Below are 24,949 nucleotides of genomic sequence, written 5' to 3'. Positions count from 1 at the left end.
TATATCTGTAAGAGACATTAGTTAGTGATAGATTCCTTACCGACCCACCCATCCTCCCCGTTCTGCGAACCAATATCTAGGGTTAAGGTCATCCCCTTTCAGGGCCCTAGTTTTATGGCACCAGTGTTGGTTCTATCATAGCTCTGCGTATCTGGCGCGGAAAAGCTGTGTATCAGAACTGACGTCAGCGCGCATGGGCGGCGTCTAAGTACTCCGACGACGTCATTCCGGCGCTCACGACGCCGACGACGGACGCGGAGCTGCAGACGACGCCTGCCGACGCGCAGGGGTATTGCTACGCAAAAATGTTCCGGATCCAGTCTGACGCCTGGGGATATTCTAAGGTAAGGAATCTATCACTAACTAATGTCTCTTACAGATATATCGTTACACAAGTAGTAACTTGTGCCTCAGTTGAGGCACACAGGGCAAGGAACATGACTGTTCCCTATCCAGAGGACATTGCCGTCACAACAGAGTTATTTTCAGAAAACCTAAATTCATGGCTTCTCTTTTGACCACTGGGAGTCAATTATCTTATGACCACAGATGCCTCCATGGATGGCTGGGGGGGTTCACATGCATAAACTGTCCATCAGGGATGTGGGTGGACAAGGAAAAGCACCACCACAACAGTGACTTGGACTTGTGTACAATTTGCTTAATACTGCAGATATTCTTACACATCAGGTAGTTCACCCGGTACAGATTAAGTATCAACAACCAAACATCCATGTAGTACATCACTAAGCAGTGGAGCACAAAGTCTTGAATCCGCTTAGTGGGGAGTCAACTGCTCTGAAACGTAGCAGACAAGGTGGACTTCTCCAGTATTGGGGTGTCTTTCATAGATTCACATGCTTGAAAATTCCCCGTCTTCGGAGTGGGAGTCCCACGGTAAATAAAATAGCAATAAATACTAAATATATATATATATATATATATATATATATATATATATATATATCACGCTCCAAAGGTGCCCACAGGCAAGAAGCACTCAAACAGCAGTGCTGCGCTGAAGCTTTTTATTAGGTATGGACAACACCAGCAAAGCAGTCCTTTTAACAGCTGTCCCGCCGTCAATGCCTGACGCGTTTCGAAGTGCTTGACTTCTTCCTCAGAGGCTCCGGCGGTAAAGAAGGGCGCAGTCTGGTCACGGCTCCTCCCTAATTATCCTCGTTTGCACGCCCTGATTGGGCTGCTTCATTAAGACTGTGCATGGGGTTGTGGGATTCGTAGTGCCAGAATTTTTGATAGCGCTATGAACTGTTGGTTTGTTCCAGTCCCTGGATGGGGCTGCTGCTTGAAAGCGTGTCCTCAATCCTGCATTGCTGTGCCATGTTCGAGAATCGGTTTGATCCAACCCCCGAGACCCCACGTTCCTGGGGTGGTGCCGTCTCAGCGGCTGGGCTGCCGCTTAAATATCACGCTCCAAAGGTGCCCACAGGCAAGAAGCACTCAAACAGCAGTGCTGCGCTGAAGCTTTTTATTAAGTATGGACAACACCAGCAAAGCAGTTCTCGAACATGGAACAGCAATGCAGGATTGAGGACACGCTTTCAAGCAGCAGCCCTATCCAGGGACTGGAACAAACCAACAGTTCATAGCGCTATCAAAAATTCTGGCACTACGAATCCCACAACCCCATGCACAGTCTTAATGAAGCAGCCCAATCAGGGCGTGCAAACGAGGATAATTAGGGAGGAGCCGTGACCAGACTGCGCCCTTCTTTACCGCCGGAGCCTCTGAGGAAGAAGTCAAGCACTTCGAAACGCGTCAGGCATTGACGGCGGGACAGCTGTTAAAAGGACTGCTTTGCTGGTGTTGTCCATACCTAATAAAAAGCTTCAGCGCAGCACTGCTGTTTGAGTCCTTCTTGCCTGTGGGCACCTTTGGAGCGTGATATATATATATATATATATATGCATATATACCAAATATAATTAGAAGAAAAAAAACTGAAATAAGTCAAGAAGAGGCATAGGGTGCCTGCCCAAAATTCTACATAGGAATGCATGGGAAAAGAAAAAACCCAATGCAGCCTATCCTTGTCATTATGTTGGTCCAAACTGCAGCCAATAAGGCGACAGCAGCCCTCTAGAACCTTCTCCTCAGAGCTCAGCTCCTCAGATTTTCGTAGCACAGAGTGACCCAAAGAATCTATGAGGAGAAGAGAGCCTCTGAGGGGAGGAGGGAGGGTCGCATGTGAATCTATGAAAGACACCAATACTGGAGAACCACCTGTTTACAGGTAAGTAACAATTGTTCTTCTCCAGTATTGGGGTGTCTTTCATAGATTCACATGCTTGAATATAGGATAGTTAGCAGTCCGTACTAACACAAAGTTTCCATAATACAATGCATAAGCAAAGATTGAAAACAATTAGGTGTAAGAACACATGTAATAGAAAATATACATACATATGTATACATAATAAATAGAACAAATCATATGGAAACTAATAGGAGGAGGGTAGAACAGAGGCTCACCTTATTGAAAAAGATTACGGAGCACAGCTTGTCCTACTGCGGTATCCCCTTCAGCAATGGCACCCAGACAGTACTGCTTTGTGAACGTGTGCCTGCTGAACCACGTGGCTGCTCTGCAAAACCGAACGAGATGGAAGCTGCATGTTCAACAAATAAAAGGGTTGTTACCCAACTGAATGCGGAGTGCGGCCTCAAATCTGGGCGTTCCGTGTAGGAGATAATCATTGCGGCGGTTCCGGCCGCGGAGGCAACGCACCACCTTGAGAGCAAAGAGAGGCTCCTCAAGAGGGGTACAGTCCGTCTCTGTATGGGCGCTGAAGGTGACAGTATTATCAACGTGCAGAGTTCTATCTGGGGCCCACTGGAGGGCTTTTTAAATGTGATCCCTGAATTGGACTAGGAAAAAGCACGCACTGGAGTGTTAAATAATGCATAAAATTACTACAATCCCCACAATGCACTACGAACATGAACTTGATTGTGAAGGCACACCGGAGGCCAAGTAACTAATTAGCAAGTGCATAAAGGGGGTGAGGCAGCAAAGAACTGTTTTCTGATGTTGGCCTCTGAAGAGAATCTACAATGATTTGAAACGCGTCAGGCCAAAGGGATGTTACCCAACGAGATGGAAGCTGCATGTTCAACAAATAAAAGGGTTGTTACCCAACTGAATGCGGAGTGCGGCCTCAAATCTGGGCGTTCTGTGTAGGAGATAATCATCGCGGCGGTTCCTGCCGCGGAGGCAACGCACCACCCTGAGAGCAAAGAGAGGGTCCTCAAGAGGGGTACAGTCCGTCTCTGTATGGGCGCTGAAGGTGACAGTATTATCAACGTGCAGAGTTCTATCTGGGGCCCACTGGAGGGCTTTTTAAATGTGATCCCTGAATTGGACTAGGAAAAAGCACGCGCTGGAGTGTTAAATAATGCATAAAATTACTACAATCCCCACAATGCACTACGAACATGAACTTGATTGTGAAGGCACACCGGAGGCCAAGTAACTAATTAGCAAGTGCATAAAGGGGGTGTGGCAGCAAAGAACTGTTTTCTGATGTCGGCCTCTGAAGAGAATCTACAATGATTTGAAACGCGTCAGGCCAAAGGGATGTTACCCAACGAGATGGAAGCTGCATGTTCAACAAATAAAAGGGTTGTTACCCAACTGAACGCGGAGTGCGGCCTCAAATCTGGGCGTTCTGTGTAGGAGATAATCATCGCGGCGGTTCCGGCCGCGGAGGCAACGCACCGCCCTGAGAGCAAAGAGAGGGTCCTCAAGAGGGGTACAGTCCGTCTCTGTATGGGCGCTGAAGGTGACAGTATTATCAACGTGCAGAGTTCTATCTGGGGCCCACTGGAGGGCTTTTTAAATGTGATCCCTGAATTGGACTAGGAAAACGCACGCAATGGAGTGTTAAATAATGCATAAAATCACTACACTCCCCACAATGCACTACGAACATGAACTTGATTGTGAAGGCACACCGGAGGCCAAGTAACTAATTAGCAAGTGCATAAAGGGGGTGTGGCAGCGAAGAACTGTTTTCTGATGTCGGCCTCTGAAGAGAATCTACAATGATTTGAAACGCGTCAGGCCAAAGGGATGTTACCGAACGAGATGGAAGCTGCATGTTCAACAAATAAAAGGGTTGTTACCCAACTGAATGCGGAGTGCGGCCTCAAATCTGGGCGTTCTGTGTAGGATATATATATATATATATATATATATATATATATAACATATAATAGAGGTTTCGAAACAAGAAATACTTTAAAAGTATCAGGATTAGCATTAACACATAGGAATATATAGGAAAAGAGAAAACACCTTGTAACGTATCCATGTCATTATGTTACTCCAAACTATAGCCAATCAGGTGAAAAGCACCCCTCTAGAACCTTCTCCTCAGAGGCTCAGGCCTTCAGATTTTCTACCGCACGTCATGTGAAGGTAGTCTCCCTGAGCTCTGCTCAGTTTTCTTCTGTTTCTTCTGGTTTTCCAGTGATTCAGCCATGTCTTCAATTAAGAAGTCTTTATTTAGACCTTGTTCTTCTTGTGGGAAGTTGCGGCTCTATTCTGAAGACCCCACAAGAAGTGTATTTAATGTCTTTATCCCGACCATGAGGTGGGCAAATGTAAAATCTGTAGGACCTTTTCAACTAAAACCCTTAAAGATAGGGAAGGTTGTCTCCTCCTTTGGTTACAAAGGCTTAAAGACAAAGATTCTGCTCTTTCTGACGCGGAAAGCCTTGTGTCAGGAGCTTCTAAAGCCGCCTCAAAGCATAGCAGTGTGCAGGAATTGCCATCGCCATTCTTGAACAAAAAGAAACTTTCTCTGGCTCCTGCTGTGTCTCCACCTTCTTCTGCTACGCCTACGCCCACGAGATCTGACTCTCAGGAGTCTACGGCTTCTTCACAGCATGTTTCTGCCAAAAAACATGCAAAATCGCCGACGGGAGCGTCGACGATCGTCCGGACGGTCGTCCCGACGACGAGATCTGCTGTCTCCGGCTTGTCAACGGCTGCTTCTGGCTCGTCGACGACGGCTGCGTCGACGTCATCCATGTCGACGAAGGTTTGCCTCAGCGTCAATACTGTATCGTCGACGATACCTATCGCCTTGTCGTCGAAGAAGAGTGCTTCGTCGACGGCAAGATCTTCGTCGACGAGAGTTGTTAAAAGTTTCTCTTCATCTGCTCCGTCGACGAGTGCTCTGTTGACGCCAGCATCATGGACAACCTCGTCAACGGCGGCTCCATCAACGCCTATACCATCATCGTCGTTTACAACAACGACTACCTCGTCGACAACATCTTCTACCTTTGCATCTCTGCCACTGGTGCCGCTTACTTCATCAGCGGCTGTTTCTTCCAATGCGGACCCTCTCCACCAACGTCGCCTGGTACCTGTGGAAACGCTCACCGTTCCACTTGACGCACAGCCTCCATCACATTTATTTGCCACAGGTTCTGAGCAGGAATCTGATTCCGAGGAAAAGGCGGATGATACCTTCAGAGCAGCACGAAGCCCCTCTGAATTAGTTATTAAATGCCAAGACTATGGGGATTGTGAGAAGTTGGCCTGATATGCAGTGCTCACTATTCTAGTGATCACTATGTATCAGTCCAAACAACCCTTATTGATGATTGGTTGTAAGTCAACCTTATAGACCAGCTATCCTAGTAGCATGAACAAGAGCAGTCTTTAGGCTAAACTCTAGAGGGCGTGTTAAGCCAGCTGTTATACCATCACATATACCCCTTGAACACCAAGTGAAAGGACACCCCACAAGTTGTTATGAAAATAAAAGGATATTTATTATAACACAACAGCCCTGGACTCTTTATGAGGACAGGGCGCTAAGCACAATACAAAGCTCTTAAAGAAATACTGAAAATCGCACAATTTACACAAATGCCCGAGGGGCACGGAAAACCATATACTACAAAAGTGGAATGCGAAATTACTAGCAGGTAAGTACTACTCTCAGAAACTTTAGAAACGCTAGGCCTACAATGCTGAACCCTTAGATTAGAAGCAGGAGGCCTAGGGACGTCGTGTGCAGAGTAGGAACTCTCACGCGTAATGCGGGACAAAGTCTATGGATACTAGTAAATGCAAAAGTTAGTGTTCTTGGGCGAACCCGACTAGGTAGGACAAAAACGAAAGTGGATCTAGACACTTAGAGAGTTGGTCTACGCTGGAGCACCGTGGTACTCGGTTTACCTAGCCCAGGGGCTGCGGCTGCATAGGGTTCAAGTGTCGTCGGGTTTCTTCGTTGACGAACCAGGAGCCTGAAAGAAGAAGTTGCTGGCAGGCGACCAGTGAAGATGGTTGATGTGATCCAAGCCTGGATCGGTGATGGAGACGACCTGTAAGCAGAGGGGACCAGGTTCTGAATCACTAGCCTGTGATTAGATGGGCACCAGGATGGCACCGGATGAAGTCACCTCGACCAGGTGAGTGGGCGACGCTGGGCTCTGCAGTCTCTCGGACCAGGAGGCGTCGTCGGCGACCAGGATGGAGGTGCGAGCTGTCCCCCGAAGGTATCTGCTGTTGGCGATGCTGGACCCAGGATTGGGGCAACAACTCTTGGCAAATGCAAGCCCACGCGGTGGACTCAAAATGGCGTCTGGAGTGGACCAGGAGGGTCCGGGGTGCTCCTCTGTTGGAGGGGAGCAAGGGCCAGTCTGAAGCAACCAGACAAGCGATGGAAGTGTCGTAGTTCATCGTCAAGAGGGCTACAAGCCAGCAGGCAAGTGGCCGGACAACGCGGTGAGCAGCAAAGAGTAGAAGGGCCCCACGCAGATCTCGTGGATGCTGGGGGGCTGGACTTCGGTGCTAGAGCTGCTCAGGGTTAGGGCTTCTCAAACCCCAAAGCACTCACTCGAGGATCCCTCGGCGGTCGTGCTGGATAAGCGTAGTGCAGTTCTGAAGATGGCCCGTCCCTCGAGGTCTCGTCACACCCACGAATCTCAGCTGGGCTGATGATGTAGGTAGAGGTCAGAGGTGCCAGGGAAGCCGGGTCTCGTCGTGCTGGTCGGTCTGGTTCCGGAGGAAGGACGTGCAGCAAACCGCAGGTTACTTAGTTGGTGCCCCCAGATGCATGGTGACTACTCCTTAGTCACAAGGGAGAAATCTTGAGAAGAAGTCTTGAGTTCCTTTCGTAGAAAGTAGTTTCAGGATTCAAAGATGATCTAATTTGGAAGGGTCCCCGCTCCCACCTTTATTCTAAAGAAAGGGGCTGGTACGGGACTAGGTCCTGCCCATGGGTGGGACCAGGAAGGGGGGTGGTTACACCCCTCTCCCATGCCGGACTTTCCCCAGCTCAGGGGCTGGTGTGCCCCTGGAACTGGTTCAAGCCGGCCTATGCATAGTGAGCACCGGGGTGCCACTTGCAGTCACCTTCCTATTCAGCCCTGCCTACCCAGGATACACAAAACCATGTCTGGGATGGTGCTAGCACCGCCCCTGACAGGAAACCCATTGTCCAAGCTCTCCTCGCTTGAAGGACTCCCAGCAGCAGGAGGTCAGACTTGTGTCTGTTGTGGCAGCATCCATTTTGTGATGCTGAGGCTCGAGTTAACTTTAACCGGGGTTCACAGTTACACACATGTCGTGTCCCTCTAGAAGGGTGGAATGCTAACCCCGTCGCCAGAATTGGCGAGGGGTTAGTATTCCAATTTGTATGACACCTTACTCGACATGTTTTGATAAAGCGATACCAGAGTTGGCATATAACCGCGAGGATTATAATGCACTTAGGAGTATATGGTATGCGTTATCATGGAACAGCTATTAGGACTTGGTTCCGCAAGCTGCAAACGGGCTCAGCTCATGCCAGAGCACCATCTCACATGATTCCAAGCACTCTGCCTTCAGGATTGTTAAGGCCTGCCATAGGAGTGACTGATAGGAATCTATGTGTCCATTTTAGGGTTAGATATAGGTATACTATATCTACAGCAAAGGGGGATTACACCACCTTGCCCCAGGTGTCGTGCTGCCAGTTGTGTCAGATTTAGATGGCCAGCCAGGGGTGGCATAATACATGCTGCAGCCCCTGGTAGGCCCTGGGTACACCTATTCCCTGAGTTACAGGGTCTGATAAGGTGGCCCAGTACCAATTGGTATATGCACCTAAGGTACAAGTGTCAATTTAGTGAGAGAACAGCTAGGCTGTGGGTCTGATTAGCAGTCCCACAGCCAGGGAAGTCGTAAACCAGTGAAGCAAAAAGCAAAAATTTGGGGTGATCATAGGATTGCGGACCCTACTCTCCTACATGACCCCCCCCCCCCCGAACTTTGGGACAATAAACTAACTTTGACCAGGTGAGTCTTCTTGCTCTAAGTGGAAATACCTGGAGAGCCCATCTGCATTGCCATGATCAGTGCCAGGTCTATGCTCCACTGTAAAATCCATCCCCTTTAGGGAAATGGACCACCTAAGCAGTTTGGGGTTTTCACCCTTCATCTGATTTAGCCACAAGAGGGGCTTATGGTTGGTCTGAATCTTGAAATGAGTGCCAAACCAGTATGGCCTCAGTTTCTTCAGGGCCCAAACCACAGCAAAAGCCTCCCTCTCAATAGCTGACCAATTTTTCTCTCTGGGGGTCAGCCTTCTGCTTATAAAAGCAATGGGCTGGTCATGACCATCAAAATTCAGCTGAGATAGAACAGCTCTCACACCCAACTCAGAAGCATCTGTCTGGACAATGAATGGTTTGGAGTAGTCTGGACTCTTTAGGATAGGTGCTGTGCACATGGCCTGCTTTAGGCCATCAAATGCTTTTTGACAGCCTGCTGTCCACTGAACTTTCTTTGGCATCTTTTTGCTTGTCAGGTCATTAAGTGGAGTCACAATTGATCCATAATTTCTGACAAATTTCCTGTAATAACCAGTCAGGCCCAAGAAAGCTCGAACCTGAGTCTGGGTGGTTGGAGGAGCCCAGTCCTTGATGGACTGTATCTTGCTCTCCAGTGGCTCAACCTGGCCTCCACCTACAAAGTGGCCCAGGTATACAACCTGTGTCTGCCCTATCTGGCACTTTGTGGCCTTGATAGTGAGACCTGCTGCTTGCAGTGCCTCTAACACTTTCCTCAGGTGGACCAGGTGATCCTCCCAGGTGGAACTAAAGACAGCTATATCATCAAGATATGCTGCACAGAAGTCATCCAGCCCAGTGAGAACTTGATTCACCAGCCTTTGGAAGGTGGCAGGTGCATTTTTCAGACTTAAGGGCATTACCACAAACTGAATGCCCACCAGGGGTAGAAAATGCTGTCTCGGGCTTGGCATCCTCAGCTAACCTGATTTGCCAATACCCAGCTGTCAGGTCAAATGTGCTTAAGTAGTTGGCAGAAGCCAATCTATCTAGAAGTTCATCTGCCCTTGGTATTGGGTGGGCATCAGTCTTAGTGACTGCATTGAGGCCACTGTAGTCTACGCAAAACCTCATCTCTTTCCTACCACTCTGGGTGTGAGGCTTTGGCACTAGAACTACTGGACTAGCCCAAGGGCTATCTGAGGGCTCAATGACTCCCAGCTCCAACATTTTCTGCACCTCTGTCTTGATGCAGTCTCTGACATGATCAGGCTGTCTGTAGATTTTACTCTTAACTGGCAGACTGTCACCAGTGTCAACCTCATGGGTACACCAATTGGTTTGACTGGGTGTCAGAGAGAACATATGTCTAAAGGATTGAAGAACTTGTTTGCAATCCTTTTGCTGATGCTCAGAGAGGCTGCCACAAAGGACAACACCATCTACTGACCCATCATCAGGGTTCTGAGTGAGCAGGTCTGGGAGAGGGTCACTCTCCTCCTCCTGTCCCTCAACTGTGGCCATGAGCAAGCTCATGTCCTTCCTGTCGACATATGCCTTGAGCCTATTCACATGGAACACCCTGAGGGGGCTCCTAGGAGTTCCAAGGTCCACCAGGTAGGTGACCTCTCCCTTTTGCTCAATGATTGTGTGGGGCCCAGACCATTTGTCTTTGAGTGCTGCTGGGGCCACTGGCTCCAACACCCACACCTTCTGTCCAGGCTTGTACACAGTCAGGACAGCCTTTTGGTCATGCCAAGCTTTTTGGAGTTCTTGGCTTGCCTCAAGGTTTTTAGAAGCCTTTTCCATATACTCAGCCATCCTGGAGCGGATACCAAGTACATAGACCACTATGTTGGTTGCAGGCTTTTTGAGAGGTCTCTCCCATCCTTCCTTCACCAAACACAGGGGTCCTCTTACAGGATGTCCATACAAAAGTTCAAAAGGGCTGTAGCCAACCCCCTTCTGTGGGACTTCTCTATAAGCAGACAAAAGGCAGGGTATCAGGACATCCCATCTACACCTGAGCTTTTCAGGTAGTCCATGAATCATCCCTTTTAGGGTCCTGTTGAACCTTTCAACAAGCCCATTGCATTTTGGATGATAGGGTGTGGTGAACTTGTAGTTGACACCACATTCCTTCCACATAGCAGTCAGATATCCTGACATGAAGTTTGCACCTCTGTCAGAGACAACCTCCTTAGGGAAGCCCACTCTGGAGAACACTCCAACTAGGGCTCTTGCCACAACAGGTGCTGTAGTGGTCCTAAGGGGAATAGCTTCAGAATACCTGGTGGCATGGTCCACCACCACCAGTATAAACTTGTGCCCTGATGCTGTCTGGGGTTCCATTAGACCAACAATGTCAATCCCCACTCTTTCAAAGGGTACCCCCACCACAGGTAGTGGTATAAGGGGGGCCTTTGTTGTGCCACCTGACTTACCACTGGCTTTGCAAGTGACACAGGAAAGACAAAACTCCCTGGTATCTTCATTCATGTGAGTCCAGTGAAAGTGTGAGACAAGTCTGTCCCAAGTCTTGTTCTGGCCTAAGTGTCCTGCAAGGGGAATCTCATGGGCCAAGGTAAGAAGGAAACCTCTCTGTGACAAGGGGATGACCAGCCTCCTGGTTGTACCAGGTTTGGGGTCTCTTGCTTCAGAGTACACAAGTCCATCATCCCAGTATACCTTGTGGGTTCCTGTGGCGTTCCCTGCAGCCTCAGCAGCAGCCTGCTGTCTGAGGGTTTCAAGAGAAGGGCAGTCTAACTGTGCCTTCCCCAGGTCTACTCTGGAGGGTCCCCCTGAACCCAGAAACTCAACCTGATCAGGTTCAAGTTCTTTAGGCTCAGTTTCCCTCAGCTCTTTGAGGTCAGCCTCCTCTGAGACTTGATCCTCAACCTGGGGCAAGGGGGAAGGCAATGCCTTAACCCTACTGCTCTTCTTCTTGGAAGGTGTCTGGTCCATTGTTCCAGGATCCAGCACCTGTTCAGTGGGCCATCTTCTGGCCTGTGACCTAGTCACAGCAAGCACATGTGCTGGCAAGCCTAACATTTCCATGTGAGTCCTCTGCTCCACTTCTGACCATAGTGATGACTCCAAATCATTGCCCAACAAACATTCAACTGGGAGGTCTGAACTAACCACAACTTTCTTTTGGCCACTTACCCCTCCCCAGGAGAAAGCAACAATCACCATACTATGGTGGGTAGTGACATTGCTGGCATTGGTCACTAGGTAGTCTGTACCTAGTATGATCTGTCCAGGGTCCACAAAGTTAGGTGTCACCATTGTGACACTGGCACAAGTGTCCCTATAGGCCTGAGCCATCTTTCCATTTATAAAAGGTGTATGTCTGTATTTGCCCAAAGTATTGGGACTTGCATCAGGGAATATATCCATATCCCCTGTACAGACAAGGACAGCCTGAGTGAGTGTGCCAACTAAGTTATCATACCCCTCAGGTCCCAAGGTTAACCCAACTATTCCCTTGGGAGGTGCACTACCACTGCTGACTGTACTAGGGGGTGCAGGTGCCGTAGGGACCGCAGTGGTAGGAGTTTGCCCTCCTTTCTTGGTGCACTCACTAAACCAGTGAGTTTTACTTTTACAGTATTGGCACCACCTTTTAGACTGGCCTTCTTGAGTCTTCTTTTTCTGCTGTGAAGCCTGACCCCCACCCTCTTTGGTTTGTTGGGGGCCTGTCGAATACTTCTGGTCATTTTGCTCATTCTTATTATTACCCTTCTGGTCTGCTTTCTTCTGACCACCCTGGTTCTGAGTCTGGTTCTGCTTAACCCTTGTTCTGACCCATCTGTCTGCCTTCTTTCCCAATTCTTGGGGAGAGGTCAGATCCGAGTCAACAAGGTGCTGAAGCAACAACTGGTTCTGACAATTATTTAAAATGTGTTCTCTCATGATCAGATTGTACAATCCTGTGTAATCAGTAACCTTACTGCCCAGCAACCAGCCCTCCAAAGCCTTAGTGGTACAATCCACAAAATCAGACCAATCCTGAGACTGAGTTTTCTGGGTATCCCTGAACAGCAACCTGTACTGCTCAGTGGTTAGGCCAAACCCATCTATCAGTGTATTTTTCAAGGCTTGGTAATTGTTAGCATCCTAAGCTCTAGTAGTGAGGAGCTTATCTCTACCTTTGCCTTCAAAGGAGAGCCACAAGACAGCTGCCCACTGACTCTGGGGGACGCACTGGACAGTGCAGGCCCTCTCCAAAGCAGTTATCCATTTGTGGATATCATCCCCTTGTTTAAAGGGGGCACTATCTTACTCAGGTGTCTAGTGTCTAAACTCCTGTCCTTTTCTCTAGGTAAAATGCTGCCACCAGTGGGGTCTGCCCCCACTCAATTTCTGCTCTCTAGCAAAGGCAAGTCTCTCTTTGGCCAGGGCAAGTTCTTCCCTTTCAATCCTCAGATTGAGTTCCCTCATCTTAGCTTCATGCTCTCTTCTCTGAGGGGATGTCATCCCTCTGTGAGAAGAGGTCTGAGAGCCATTGGTTCGAATGGATCTGTTAGAGCCTCTGGATAGAGACCTAACTCGTCCACTCCCAATGTTAAGCCTGCCTGAGAGTGGCCCTGGGGGTCCCCCAAATCCATTCTCATGCCTGCTTAAGTTGGTCCTGGTGAGTCTACTGACTTCTACCTGACCCTTGTCTGCCTCATCCCCTGACACTTCCTGATCCTCCTCCTCTCCTTCACTAACTGTTCCATTGAGATGGAGGTCAGGGTCCCCAAGGGTTCCTTTTAAGGGGGGCATGTTCCCATCTGGATTAGAAGGGCCTGTGTTAGAAGCCCTCCTGGCATCATAAGTCTCTAACAGACCAATCAGGAATGGGATGGTAGGGTTAGAACCCTGTTTTAGCTTCCTGGAGGTACACACTTGTCTCATCTCCTGGAAGCTAAGAGCTGCATATCTTGATATGACCTGTGGAGGGTCAACTGACACAAGGGGGGCCTCTGAGTTCCCTCCTTTGTCTGACATGCTTTTCTAGTGAGGTGTAAGTGGTGCACTTACCTACACTATTTGTTTGCCTACTGATCCCTTGCTAAGAGTTGTAGTCAGGGTGTGCTAGGCCCTGTTGAACTACAACAGCTGGTTCAGTAGAACTCAGAGTATTCTAAGCTAAGTTATATGTACCTTGGTACTTATGTGATCTTTCAAATGATATTCTTAGGATACGTGTGGTAAAACAACAGCAAGCTCAAATCCCAACCGCTGCCCACCAATGTGAGAAGTTGGCCTGATATGCAGTGCTCACTATTCTAGTGATCACTATGTATCAGTCCAAACAACCCTTATTGATGATTGGTTGTAAGTCAACCTTATAGACCAGCTATCCTAGTAGCATGGACAAGAGCAGACTTTAGGCTAAACTCTAGAGGGCGTGTTAAGCCAGCTGTTATACCATCACATATACCCCTTGAACACCAAGTGAAAGGACACCACGCAAGTTGTTATGAAAATAAAAGGATATTTATTATAACACAACAGCCCTGGACTCTTTATGAGGACAGGGCGCTAAGCACAATACAAAGCTCTTAAAGAAATACTGAAAGTCGCACAATTTACACAATTGCCCGAGGGGCACGGAAAACCATATACTACAAAAGTGGAATGCGAAATTACTAGCAGGTAAGTACTACTCTCAGAGACTTTAGAAACGCTAGGCCTACAATGCTGAACCCTTAGATTAGAAGCAGGAGGCCTAGGGACGTCGTGTGCAGAGTGGGAACTCTCACGCGTAATGCGGGACAAAGTCTATGGATACTAGTAAAGGCAAAAGTTAGTGTTCTCGGGCGAACCCGACTAGGTAGGTCAAAAACGAAAGTGGATCTAGACACTTAGAGAGTTGGTCTACGCTGGAGCACCGTGGTACTCGGTTTACCTAGCCCAGGGGCTGCGGCTGCATAGGGTTCAAGTGTCGTCGGGTTTCTTCGTTGACGAACCAGGAGCGTGAAAGAAGAAGTTGCTGGCAGGCGACCAGTGAAGATGGTTGATGTGATCCAAGCCTGGGTCAGTGATGGAGACGACCTGTAAGCAGAGGGGACCAAGTTCTTAATCACTAGCCAGTGATTAGATGGGCACCAGGATGGCACCGGATGAAGTCACCTCGACCAGATGAGTGGGCGACGCTGGGCTCTGCAGTCTGTCAGACCAGGAGGCGTTGTCGGCGACCAGGATGGAGGTGCGAGCTGTCCCACGAAGGTATCTGCTGTCGGCGATGCTGGACCCAGGATTGGGGCAACAACTCTTGGCAAATGCAAGCCCACGCGGTGGACTCAAAATGGCGTCTGGAGTGGACCAGGAGGGTCTGGGGTGCTCCTCTGTTGGAGGGGAGCAAGGGCCAGTCTGGAGCAACCAGACCAGCGATGGAAGTGTCGTAGTTCGTCGTCAAGAGGGCTACAAGCCAGCAGGCAAGTGGCCGGACAACGCGGTGAGCAGCAAAGAGCAGAAGGGCCCCACGCAGATCTCGTGGATGCTGGGGGGCTGGACTTCGGTGCTGGAGCTGCTCAGGTTTTGGGCTTCTCAAACCCCAAAGCACTCACTCGAGGATCCCTCGGCGGTCGTGCTGGATAAGCGTAGTGCAGTTCTGAAGATGGCCCGTCCCTCAGGTCTCGTCACACCCACGAATCTCAGCTGGGTTGATGATGTAGGTAGAGGTCAGAGGTGCCAGGGAAGCCGTGTCTCATTAGGGGAGCTCGTTGTCCAAGCTAGGGGAGCTTGGACAAAGGGTTTCCTGTCAGGGGCGGTGCTAGCACCATCCCAGACAGGGTTTTGTGTATCCTGGGTAGGGAGGGCTGAATAGGAAGGTGACTGCAAGTGGCACCCCGGTGCTCACTATGCATAGGCCGGCTAGAACCAGTTCCAGGGGCACACCAGCCCCTGAGCTGGGGAAGGTCCGGCATGGGAGAGGGGTGTAACCACCCCCCTTCCTGGTCCCACCCATGGGCAGGACCTAGTCCTGTACCAGCCCCTTTCTTTAGTATAAAAGTGGGAGCGGGGACCCTTCCAAATTAAATCATCTTTGAATCCTGAAACTCCTTTCTACGAAAGGAACTCAAGACTTCTTCTTAAGATTTCTCCCTTGTGACTAAGGAGTAGTCACCATGCATCTGCGGGCACCAACTAAGTAACCTGCGGTTTGCTGCACGTCCTTCCTCCGGAATCAGACCGACCAGCACGACGAGACCCGGCTTCCCTGGCACCTCTGACCTCTACCTACATCATCAGCCCAGCTGAGATTCGTGGGTGTGACGAGACCTCGAGGGACCGGCCATCTTCAGAACTGCACTACGCTTATCCAGCACGACCGCCGAGGGATCCCCGTGAGTGCTTTGGGGTTTGAGAAGCCCTAACCCTGAGCATCTCCAGCACCGAAGTCCAGCCCCCCAGCATCCACGAGATCTGCGTGGGGCCCTTCTGCTCTTTGCTGCTCACCGCGTTGTCCGGCCACTTGCCTGCTGGCTTGTAGCCCTCTTGACGACGAACGACGACATCTCCATCGCTGGTCTGTTTGCTCCAGACTGGCCCGTGCTCCCCTCCAACAGAGGAGCACCCCGGACCCTCCTGGTCCACTCCAGACGCCATTTTGAGTCCACCGCGTGGGCTTGCATTTGCCAAGAGTTGTTGCCCCAATCCTGGGTCCAGCATCGCCGACAGCAGATACCTTTGTGGGACAGCTCGCACCTCCATCCTGGTCGCCGACAACGCCTCCTGGTCCGAGAGACTGCAGAGCCCAGCGTCGCCCACTCACCTGGTCGAGGTGACTTCATCCGGTGCCATCCTGGTGCCCATCTAATCACTGGCTAGTGATTCAGAACTTGGTCCCCTCTGCTTACAGGTACCCTCTTCAGCTGATCCAGTCCTTGGGTCGGCCCGGAACATCTTCACTGGTCGCCTGCCAGCAACTTCCACTTCAGGCTCCTGGTTCGTCAACGAAGAAACCCGACGACACTTGAACCCTATGCAGCCGCAGCCCCTGGGCTAGGTAAACCGAGTACCACGGTGCTCCAGCGAAGACCAACTCTCTAAGTGTCTAGATCCACTTTCGTTTTTGACCTACCTAGTCGGGTTCGCCCGAGAACACTAACTTTGTAATTTCTAGCAACCATAGACTTTGTCCCGCATTACGCGTGAGAGTTTCCTCTCTGCACACGACGTCCCTAGGCCCCCTGCTTCTAATCTAAGGGTTCAGCATTGTGGGCCTAGCGTTTCTAAAGTCTATGAGAGTAGTACTTACCTGCTGGTAATTTCGCATTCCACTTCTAGAGTATATGGTTCTTCGTGCCCCTCCGGCATTTGTGTAAATAGTACGACTTTCAGTATTTCTTTAAGAGCTTTGCATTGTGCTTAGCACCCTGTCCTCATAAAGAGTCCAGGGCTGTTGTGTTCTAAATAGATATCCTTTTATTTTCATAACAACTTGTGTGGTGTCCTTTCACTTGGTGTTCAAGGGGTATATGAGATGGTATAACAGCTGGCTTAACACGCCCTCTAGAGTTTAGCCTAAAGACTGCTCTTGTCCATGCTACTAGGATGGCTGGTCTATAAGGTTGACTTACAACCAATCATCAATAAGGGTCGTTTGGAATGATACATAGTGATCACTAGAATAGTGAGCACTGCATATCAGGCCAACTTCTCACATTGGTGAGCAGCGGTTGGGATTTGAGCTTGCTGTTGTTTTACCACACTTATCCTAAGAATATCATTTGAAAGATCACATAAGTACCAAGGTACATATAACTTAGCTTAGAATACTCTGAGTTCTACTGAACCAGCTGTTGTAGTTTAACAGGGCTTAGCACACCCTGACTACAACTCTTAGCAAGGGATTAGTAGGCAAACAAATAGTGTAGGTAAGTGCACCACTTACACCTCACTAGAAAAGCATGTCAGACAAAGGAGGGAACTCAGAGGCCCCCCTTGTGTCCGTTGACCCTCCACAGGTCATATCAAGATATGCAGCTCTTAACTTCCAGGAGATGAGACAAGTGTGTACCTCCAGGAAGCTAAAACAGGGTTCTAACCCTACCATCCCATTCCTGATTGGTCTCTTAGAGACTTATGATGCCAGGAGGGCTTCTAACACAGGCCCTCCTATTCCAGATGGGAGCATGCCCCCCTTAGAGGGAACCCTTGGGAACCCTGACCTCAACCTCAATGGAACAGTTAGTGAAGGAGAGGAAGAGGATCAGGAGTTGTCAGGGGATGAGGCAGACAAGGGTCAGGTAGAAGTCAGTAGACTCACCAGGACCAACTTAAGCAGGCATGAAAATGGACTTGGGGGACCCCCAGGCCCACTCTCGGGCAGGCTTAACATTGGGAGTGGACGAGTTAGGTCTCTATCCAGAGGCTCTAACAGATCCATTCGAACCAATGGCTCTCAGACCTCTTCTCACAGAGGGATGACATCCCCTCAGAGAAGAGAGCATGAGGCCAAGATGAGCGAAGTCAATCTGAGGATTGAAAGGGAAGAACTTGCCCTGGCCAAAGAGAGACTTGTCTTTGCTAGAGAGCAGAAATTGAGTGGGGCAGACCCCACTGGTGGCAGCATTTTACCTAGAGAAAAGGACAGGAGTTTAGACACTAGACACCTGAGTAAGATAGTGCCCCCCTTTAAACAAGGGGATGACATCCACAAATGGATGACTGCTTTGGAGAGGGCCTGCACTGTCCAGTGCGTCCCCCAGAGTCAGTGGGCAGCTATGTTGTGGCTCTCCTTTGAAGGCAAAGGTAGAGATAAGCTCCTCACTACTAGAGCTGAGGATGCTAACAATTACCAAGTCCTGAAGAATACACTGATTGATGGGTTTGGCTTAACAACTGAGCAGTACAGGTTGCTGTTCAGAGACGCCCACAAAATTCAGTCTCAGGATTGGTCTGACTTTGTGGATTGTGCCACTAAGGCTTTGGAAGGCCGGTTGCTGGGCCGTAAGGTTACTGATTACACAGGGTTGTACAATCTGATCATGAGAGAACAGATTTTAAATAACTGTCAGAACCAGTTGTTGCATCAGCACCTTGTTGACTTGGATCTGACCTCTCCCCAAGAATTGGGAAAGAAGGCAGACAGATGGGTCAGAACAAGGGTGAAGCAGAACCAGGCTCAGAACCAGGGTGGTCAGAAGAAAGCAGACCAAAAGGGTAGTAATAAGAGTGAACAAAATGACCAGAAGTCTTCGACAGGTCCCCAACAAACCAAAGAGGGTGGGGGTCAGGCTTCACAGCAGAAAAAGAAGACTCAAGAAGGCCAGTCATAAAGGTGGTGCCAATACTGTACAAGTAAAACTCACTGGTTTAGTGAGTGCACCAAGAAAGGAGGGCAAACTCCTACCACTACAGCCCCTAAGGCACCTGCACCCCCTAGTCCAGTCAGTAGTGGCAGTGCACCTCCCAAGGGATTAGTTGGGTTAACCTTGGGATCTGAGGGGTATGACAACCTAGTTGGCACACTCACTCGGGCTGTCCTTGTCTGTACAGGGGATATGGATATATCCCCTGATGCAAGTCTCAATACTTTGGGCAAATACAGGCAGACACCTTTTATTAATGGAAAAATGGCTCAGGCCTACAGGGACACTTGTGCCAGTGTCACAATGGTGACACCTAGCTTTGTGGACCCTGGACAGATCATACTAGGTACAGACTACCCAGTGACCAATGCCAGCAATGTCACTACCCACCATAGTATGGCAATTGTTGATTTCTCCTGGGGAGGTGTAAGTGGCCAAAAGAAAGTTGTGGTTAGTTCAGACCTCCCAGTTGAATGTTTGTTGGGCAATGATTTGGAAACATCACTATGGTCAGAAGTCGAGCAGAGGACTCACATGGAAATGTTTGGAAATGTTAGGCTTGCCAGCACATGTCCTTGCTGTGACTAGGTCACATGCCAGAAGATGCCCCACTGAACAGGTGCTGGATCCTGGAACAATGGACCAGACACCTTCCAAGAGAAAGAGCAGTAGGGTTAAGGCATTGCCTTCCCCCTTGCCCCAGGTTGTGGATCAAGTCTCAGAGGAGGCTGACCTCAAAGAACTGAGGGAAACTGAGCATAAAGAACTTGAACCTGATCAGGTTGAGTTTCTGGGTTCAGGGGGACCCTCCAGGTAAGACCTGGGGAAGGCACAGTTAGACTGCCCTTCTCTTGAACCCCTCAGACAGCAGGCTGCTGCTGAGGCTGCAGGGAGAGCCACAGGTATACTGGGATGATGGACTCCTGTACTCTGAAGCAAGAGACCCCAAACCTGGTGCAACCAGGAGGCTGGTCATCCCCTTGTCACAGAGAGGTTTCCTTCTTACCTTGGGTCATGAGATTCCCCTTGCAGGACACTTAGGCCAGAATAAGACTTGGGACAGACTTGTCTCACACTTTCACTGGCCTCACATGAATGAAGATACCAGGGAGTTTTGTCGCTCCTGTGTCACTTGCCAAGCCAGTGGTAAGTCAGGTGGCACAACAAAGGCCCCCCTTATACCTATACCACTACCTGTGGTGGGGGTACCCTTTGAAAGAGTGGGGATTGACATTTTTGGCCCAATGGAACCCCAGACAGCATCAGGGCACAAGTTTATACTGGTGGTGGTGGACCATGCCACCGGGTATCCTGAAGCTATTTCCCTTAGGACCACTACAGCACCTGTTGTGGCAAGAGCCCTAGTTGGAGTGTTCTCCAGAGTGGGCTTCCCTAAGGAGGTTGTCTCTGACAGAGGTGCAAACTTCATGTCAGGATGTCTGACTGCAATGTGGAAGGAATGTGGTGTCAACTACAAGTTCACCACACCCTATCATCCACAGTGCAATGGGCTTGTTGAAAGGTTCAACAGGACCCTAAAAGGGATGATTCATGGACTACCTGAAAAGCTCAGGCGTAGATGGGATGTCCTGATACCCTGCCTTTTGTTTGCTTATAGAGAAGTCCCACAGAAGGGGGTTGGCTACAGCCCTTTTGAACTTTTGTATGGACATCCTGTAAGAGGACCCCTTTGTTTGGTGAAGGAAGGATGGGAGAGACCTCTCAAAAAGCCTGCAACCAACATTGTGGACTATGTACTTGGTCTCCGCTCCAGGATGGCTGAGTATATGGAAAAGGCTTCTAAAAACCTTGAGGCCAGCCAAGAACTCCAAAAAGCTTTGCATGACCAAACGGCTGTCCTGACTGTGTATAAGCCTGGACAGAAGGTGTGGGTGTTGGAGCCAGTGGCCCCAGCAGCACTCAAAGACAAATGGTCTGGGCCCCACACAATCATTGAGCAAAAGGGAGAGGTCACCTACCTGGTGGACCTTGGAACTCCCAGGAGCCCCCTCAGGGTGCTCCATGTGAATAGGCTCAAGGCATATGTCGACAGGAAGGACATGAGCTTGCTCATGGCCACTGATGAGGGACAGGAGGAGGAGAGTGACCCTCTCCCAGACCTCCTCACTCAGAACCCTGATTATGGGTCAGTAGATGGTGTTGTCTTTTGTGGCAGCCTCTCCGAGCATCAGCAAAAGGATTGCAAACAAGTTCTTCAATCCTTTAGCATATGTTCTCTCTGACACCCAGTCAGACCAATTGGTGTACCCATGAGGTTGACACTGGGGCCAGTCTGCCAGTTAAGAGTAAAATCTACAGACAGCCTGATCATGTCAGAGACTGCATCAAGACAGAGGTGCACAAAATGTTGGAGCTGGGAGTCATTGAGCCCTCAGATAGCCCTTGGGCTAGTCCAGTAGTTATAGTGCCAAAGCCTCACACCCAGGGTGGTAAGAAAGAGATGAGGTTTTGCGTAGACTACAGAGGCCTCAATGCAGTCACTAAGACTGATGCCCACCCAATACCAAGGGCAGATGAACTTATCGATAGATTGGCTTCTGCCAACTACTTAAGCACATTTGACCTGACAGCTGGGTATTGGCAAATCAGGTTAGCTGAGGAAGCCAAGCCCAAGACAGCATTTTCCACCCCTGGTGGGCATTATTAGTTTGTGGTAATGCCCTTTGGTTTGAAAAATGCACCTGCCACCTTCCAAAGGCTGGTGAATCAAGTTCTCACTTCGCTGGATGACTTCTGTGCAGCATATCTTGTTGATATAGCTGTCTTTAGTTCCACCTGGGAGGATCACCTGGTCCACCTGAGGAAAGTGTTTTAGAGGCACTGCAGAAAGCAGGTCTCACTATCAAGGCCACAAAGTGCCAAATAGGGCAGACACAGGTTGTATACCTGGGCCACCTTGTAGGTGGAGGCCAGGTTCAGCCACTGGAGAGCAAGATACAGTCCATCAAGGACTCGGCTCCTCCAACCTCCCAGACTCAGGTTCGAGCTTTCTTGGGCCTGACTGGTTATTACAGGAAATTTGTCAGAAATTATGGATCTATTGTGACTCCACTTAATGACCTGACAAGTAAAAAGATGCCAAAGAAAGTTCAGTGGACAGCAGGCTGTCAAAAAGCATTCGATGACCTAAAGCAGGCCATGTGCACAGCACCTATCCTAAAGAGTCCAGACTACTCCAAACCATTCATTGTCCAAACAGATGCTTCTGAGTTGGGTGTGGGAGCTGTTCTATCTCAGCTGAAGTTTGATGGTCATGACCAGCCCATTGCTTTTATTAGCAGAAGGCTGACCCCCGGAGAGAAAAATTGGTCAGCTATTGAGAGGGAGGCCTTTGCTGTGGTTTGGGCCCTGAAGAAACTGAGGCCATACTTGTTTGGCACTCATTTCAAGATTCAGACCGACCATAATCCCCTCTTGTGGCTAAATCAGATGAAGGGTGAAAACCCCAAACTACTTAGGTGGTCCATTTCCCTACAGGGGATGGATTTTACAGTGGAGCATAGACCTGGCACTGATCATGGCAATGCAGATGGGTTCTCCAGGTATTTCCACTTAGAGCAAGAAGACTCACCTGGTCAAGGTTAGTTTATTGTCCCAAGGTTGGGGGGGGGGGGGGGCATGTAGGAGAGTAGGGTCTGCAATCCTATGATCACCCCAGATTTTTGCTTTTTGCTTCACTGGTTTACGACTTCCCTGGCTGTGGGCCTGCTAATCAGACACACAGCCTAGCTGTTCTCTCTCTAAATTGACACGTGTACCTTAGGTGCATTTACCAATTGGTACTGGGCCACCTTATCAGCCTCTGTATCCAGGGCATAGGTGTACCCAGGGCCTACCAGGGGCTGCAACATGTAGTATGCCACCCCTGGCTGGCCATCTAAATCTGACACAACTGGCTGCACGACAGCTGGGGCAAGGTGGTGTAATCACCCTTTGCTTTAGATATAGTATACCTATATCTAACCCTAAAATGGACACATGTATTCCTATCAGTCACTCCTATGGCAGGCCTTAACAATCCTGAAGGCAGAGTGCTTGGAATCATGTGAGATGGTGCTCTGGCATTAGCTGAGCCCGTTTGCAGCTTGCGGAACCAAGTCCTAAAAGCTGTTCCATGATAACGTGCACCATATACTCTTAAGTGCATTATAATCCTCGCGATTATTTGCCAACTCTGGTATCGCTTTATCAAAACATGTCGAGTAAGGTGTCATACGAATTGGAATACTAACCCCTCGCATATTCTGGCGACGGGGTTAGCATTCCACCCTTCTAGAGGGACATGACATGTATGTAACTGTGAACCCCGGTTAAAGTTAACTCGAGCCTCAGCATCACAAAATGGATGCTGCCACCACAGACACAAGTCTGACCTCCTGCTGCTGGGAGTCCTTCCAGCGAGGAGAGCTTGGACAAAGGGATTCCTGTCAGGGGCGGTGCTAGCACCATCCCAGACAGGGTTTTGTGCATCCCAGGTAGGCAGGGCTGAGAGGAAGGTGACTGCAAGTGGCACCCCGGTGCTCACTGTGCATATGCCGGCTTGAACCAGTTCCAGGGGCACACCAGCCCCTGAGCTGGGGAAAGTCTGGACAGGGGAGAGGGGTGTAACCCCCCCCTTCCTGGTCCCACCCATGGGCAGGACCTAGTCGCGTGCCAGCCCCTTTCTTTAGTATAAAGGTAGGAGCGGGCCCCCTTCCCAAATTAGATAATTCTGACTCTTGATGACTTTCCACGAAAGAACTCTTGAACCTTTCTGAAGACTCTCCCTTGTGGCTAAGGAGTAGCCACCCTGCACCAGCGGGCACCATCTAAGCGCATGCGGTTTGCTGCACGTCCATCCTCCGGATCAAGACTGCCCAGCTCGACGAGACCCAGATTCCCTGCCATCTCTGACCTCTACCTACATCATCAGCCCAGCTGAGATTCGTGGGTGTGACGAGACCCGAGGGACCGGCCATCTTCAGAACCTGCACGACGCTTATCCAGCACGACCGCCGAGGGATCCTCGAGTGTGTGCTTTGGGGTTTGAGAAGCCCTTACCATGAGCAGCTCCAGCACCGAAGTTAAGCCTCCCAGCATCCACGAGATCTGAGTGGGGCCCTTCTGCTCTTTGCTGCTCACCGCGTTTGCCGGCTACTTGCCTGCTGGCTTGTGGCCCTCCTGACGACGAACCACGACACTTCCATCGCTGGTCTGGTTGCTCCAGACTGGCCCTTGCTCCCCTCCAACAGAGGAGCTCCCCGGACTTTCCTGGTCCACTCCAGACACCATCTTGAGTCCACCGCGTGGGCTTGCCTTTGCCAAGGCTTGTTGCTCCAATCCTGGTTTCAGCAGCGCCGACAGCAGACACCTTCGTGGGACAGCTTGCACCTCCATCCTGGTCGCCGACAACGCCTCCTGGTCCGAGAGACTGCAGAGCCCAGCGTCGCCCAGCGTCGCCCACTCACCTGGTCGAGGTGACTTCATCCGATGCCATCCTGGTGCCCATCTGATCACTGGCTAGTGATCAAGAACTGAGTCCCCTCTGCTTTCAGGTCGTCTCCATCTTCGATCTAGGCTTGGATCACATCGAACATCATCACTGGTCGCCTGCCAGCAACTTCTTCTTTCAGGCTCCATAGACTGTAACGAGGACGTCTTTTGAACCCTATGCAGCCGCAGCCCCTGGGCTAGATAACTTGAGCATTTCGGTCCTCCAACGTAGGTTCACTATCTAAGTGTCCAGATCCTTTTTCGTTTTCAGCCTAACTAGTCGGATTCGTCCGATAACACTAACTTTACGAAATCTAGCATCCATAGACTTTGTCCCGCCTCCCGCGTGAGAGTGCACACTCTGCACCCGATCTCCCTAGGCCTCCTGCTCCTAACCTGAAGGTTCAGTAGTGTAGTCCTAGCGATCCTAAAGCCTCTGGATCGAGTTATTTACCTGCTAGTATTTCGCATTCCACTTTTGTAGTATATGGTTTTTCGTGCCCCTCGGGCATTTGTGTAAATTGTGAAACTTAAAGTATTTTCTTAAGAGTTTTGTTATGTGCTTAGCTCCCTGACTCATAAAGAGATCAGGGTAGACTTGTTATAAATAAATATCCTTTTATTTTCATAACAACTTGTGTGGTGTCCTTTCACTTGGTGTTCAAGGGGTATATGTGATGGTATAACAGCTGGCTTAACACGCCCTCTAGAGTTTAGACTAAAGACTGCTCTTGTCCATGCTACTAGGATAGCTGGTCTATAAGGTTGACTTACAACCAATCATCAATAAGGGTCGTTTGGAATGATACATAGTGATCACTAGAATAGTG

General features: G+C 49.7%; 1 protein-coding gene across 1 annotated transcript in view; it reads left to right on the top strand.

The window, feature by feature from the left end:
• Window positions 1-24,949, top strand: part of EVI5L (ecotropic viral integration site 5 like) — a 1,294,704-nt gene that overhangs the window by 900,145 nt on the left and 369,610 nt on the right. The window lies entirely within an intron of this gene.

This window comes from Lissotriton vulgaris, chromosome 1_1 (genome assembly GCF_964263255.1).
Source record: "Lissotriton vulgaris chromosome 1_1, aLisVul1.2, whole genome shotgun sequence".
Lineage (NCBI taxonomy): Eukaryota > Metazoa > Chordata > Amphibia > Caudata > Salamandridae > Lissotriton > Lissotriton vulgaris.
The sequence above is the reverse complement of the archived record's forward strand: the minus strand, read 5'-3'. Positions and strand labels throughout refer to the sequence as shown.